Below are 3,831 nucleotides of genomic sequence, written 5' to 3'. Positions count from 1 at the left end.
AGAACCCAGAAATCTGTCCCTTGCAACTACAGACGCACACCCATTTACACTGTTTTGTAAATGAATTTATCTTTAGAAGAAAAATAAAATACTTAAGATATTTCTCTTCAGGACAACCATTGCACATTTGGTTTTACTTTGGAGGGGAGATACAAAGACACACAGCACGAATACTTTCTAATTGAAAACATACAAAACAAATAGAAGGGGGAACAGTTCAGGACATAGAGAGTGCATTTTCTCTGTGCCCTTGACAAACATTGCTCCCAGAAGCATTCACCTCACTGGTCAAGCCCCCAGAAATTTGGCATCTAGGTAGAATACCCCCTAAAAACTGAAAAAAGCAAATGAAGTAGTGGCATTGTTTTGTCCCATTTTCTGTATCCCATCTGCAAGCCATTTGTATGAAGAAAATCTTTGTTTCCAAGCCTGACTTAAAGCTCATTTGTTCCAAAATACAACAGCACCTTGATGCTGTTTATACCAGGGACAGCCAAGGGCTCTTGCAAACGAAGTGGGCAGGGTTTAGCAGTTCACAGCATTAGATGCTCGTGGCTGCCCCATCCCTCCGCCAGCAGTCAGTCGTCGTCCCCCCCCCACCCCGAGAGGGCAATACCAGTCACCCTCCGCTCTCCAGCAGAGCTCAGGGTAAGAAACACATGGTTTGCCAACACAGACCAAGACCTCAGCTACAGGACAGACTGCTGTGGATTATACCCTCAACCTCACCCATCCCTCAGAGTGCATTTATCACTCTTCTGTAAATACTAAATCCAGATTCAAACTACTTTTGCAATTTTTTTGTGTGTGCTTGTTAAAAAAAAGCAGGATACAGATATTTTCCTCAAGTTTGCTCACAATCCAGAAAGGAACAGCAATAAGGTCATAGCATTTTCTTTTCATTCTTCCATCTTAATGAGTCCTCAGAAGAAAACAGTGGCATTAAAACTGCCCCAGTTTAATCAACTCTTAATAGCAGCTGCCTCTTCCTTCGCTTAAGAGGACAAAACTCACCTCCCTTTAACTTCAAATAAGCTTCTTTGAAATACACATAGAAATAGTTCATATTCACCTGGTTTGGTTTCCTTCCTTGCAAGGTGGGTGCTAAAATACCAGCATCTCACAGGACAGAATCAGAAAAGGATTCACAGAGTAAGAGTTAATCAGTGGGCTTAAGGTAAGAAGAGAGGAGTGGGCAACGCCAGTGCTCTCCGAGTACCTCTACCGGTTCATTAACACAAGTCTTAAAATAATGGAAAAAGTCATTGCTTACGACTTTTCATGCTATTCTCCACCCAAGAACAGAGGAGGGACTAAAGAAATACAGAATATAAAGTATAGTACCCATACTTAGAACAAATTCAAAAAGTATAAGCATAATCATGAAGTGTCTTCTCCCTACCCACCTTAAAAAGGTATCTCCCTGGCTTTTCTACATAAATTTGTTATATATACTTGTATATAAATATATACATACACAAAATTGGTATGGCCTTACACTCCATTTAAGAATATTTTGCTACATTGGTCAGAGCGCAAAGCAACTGCTTCCTTAAAAGCAGCATTTTTACATCATGATGAAATAAACCTGTGACTTATACAATTTGCATGACCACGCAGAAACAGTGGCAGATTATTTTTCTGGCTTGTAAAAAAATTTTAAAATGGAAGATCTATTTCAGCAGTTTGAAGATGGAATGTAAAGTTTCTGCTGTTACATGTATATATTATATTTATTGAATCATAACATTCATGCTGATTCCAATAAAAAAATAAAGATTTTTCTGAAATTCTCTCCATGGGTTTTCAGTGCCAGAGGTTCAGTGCTGCAGCCTACACTGCTGGTGCATTTGTGCTAATGTAACATTTCACAAAAACACAGCAAAAGACTAGTTTTACTGTTAAGCCTTTTATTCTGAAGAATAATCTCTCCCATCTGTGACCTCCTGAGCTCCACCACAAAGGAATTCCTACAACAGCAGCAGTATCAGCCTTGTAACATGGAGAACCATAGCCTTCAGACTCCTGAACTGCTCCTTACTGCAAGTCCAGTCAGCAGAACCAAGCTTTCCACAAGCGTCATCAAGTGGGATGTATCATATCTCTAGTCTGTATAAGACACCTCTAAGCTGCTCTGGTCTTTCACACAGCAATGACAGGTACCCAAACAGAAAGTTCTGTTTGTGTTGTCATTACAGTACCCTGGATTTTAAAATCAGACACAAATGAACAGCAGTACTTTCAGAGCCAAACTATGCCTTATACTCTCATGCAAGCTGAAACAGGTTCTGGCGAAGAGCTCAGATGTTTGGGCCTAGGGTCCATATTAAAAAGGAAAAAGGTATTTCATGTACCATTTTGCAACCTAGGACATGGCATTATTTATACATAGCCTTAAACCTCTTCGGTAGACAAACTGACCTTGGTGCAGACACCAAAAGTGACATTTCAGAATGTTCAAGTACTGCCACTCGTGCTGATTCTCAAAAATGGACACGATAAAGTGCTTTTCCTTTCATAGCCACATGCTTTGTCAGGCTTGAAATATCGTCAGTGGAACACCAGATCCCACTTGGCTTGGCAAGTGGCATTTTGCAACAGAAAACAGAAGGGCAACATCCTGCCCTTCAAATATGAAAACACACCATTACTCTAAAATCTGCTATCTTTAAGGGATGATGGCATTTGAAAGTGTTTTACTCAATTGTTTCCTGTCTCATAACTAGATAAGTTATTAACAAACCCATCTTCCACACAACATGTAAACAAGATTATCAAGATCTTAGGAGAGCAGTTTTTCAAGTTACCAGGCAGGGTAAGCATGGTACTGCTGGGAAATGAAATAATCAGAGATAATTACTTCCTGCTAAAGCATGCAATAACTTAAGGAAACTGCTAGTGTGCCATGCGCTCTTTGCCTGAGGCAGCAATGTGTAAAAGAAGAGAAGCAATTAAAAAATTCACATTTTGTTCAAAAGAGATGTCCCTCCGAGAGATGCAGAATCAGCAGCTGCAGATATCGACTCCAAATCTTCAGATGTGCATCCAGAGCCACCCTTTCCACCAAGGAAATAAGTCTCCCAGGTCTACAGGACAATCCTCCCATGTGACATTGAAGAACGTTTCTCATTCAGATTCATGTTTCTCATTCAGATTCAAGTCAGAGCTCGCTGTTACCACATACCATGTCAGCACACAGGCTGTTTCCTACTCCAGGAGTAAATCTTCTCTGCGAAGCCCTACTTTCAATATGAATGTGGCTCATGTGGGTGCAACAGCAGCCTATGACAGGTCTGACCAACTTTTCTCCAATTCCTACTCCCCAAGAGCACTGGGACACCATAAGCACTGCAAACACCACCTCATCGTCTCGATTAAGTGGAGGTGCTAGCAGGGAAAGACAGTCTTATTCATTTGAGACTTCCCTGGGATTATTTTCGTTCCAGAGAGAGCTAGCCTACCTTTATTCTTAGAGGTTAGCCTTGTAGCTGTTCTAGCTCACTGTGGCCAGCTGAGGCAAATTGTATCATGATTTCTTCAGTCACCTTAATTATTAATGCACACAAACACTGCAGACATCAGACAAGAGATACTGAGGTTTTAACAGCACAGTCAAGGCAGAAACCAGAAGGGCTTGAGGCTACTAGAAAGTTTAAACAAAAAAGCCAATGCAACAACATTTTACAGCATGTCTTTTCAGCATACTTTGTTATTAGCTAGTCACAGAACCACCAAAATGGAAATACTAAAAGTCACTCTACATTTTGTTCAAGATGCTGTCAACATAACTTGCTCCTGAAAAGTGTTTCTTTACAAGACATTCCAAGAAAA

The sequence above is a fragment of the Opisthocomus hoazin genome, chromosome 22 (assembly GCF_030867145.1).
Source record: "Opisthocomus hoazin isolate bOpiHoa1 chromosome 22, bOpiHoa1.hap1, whole genome shotgun sequence".
Taxonomy (NCBI): domain Eukaryota; kingdom Metazoa; phylum Chordata; class Aves; order Opisthocomiformes; family Opisthocomidae; genus Opisthocomus; species Opisthocomus hoazin.
The sequence above is the reverse complement of the archived record's forward strand: the minus strand, read 5'-3'. Positions refer to the sequence as shown.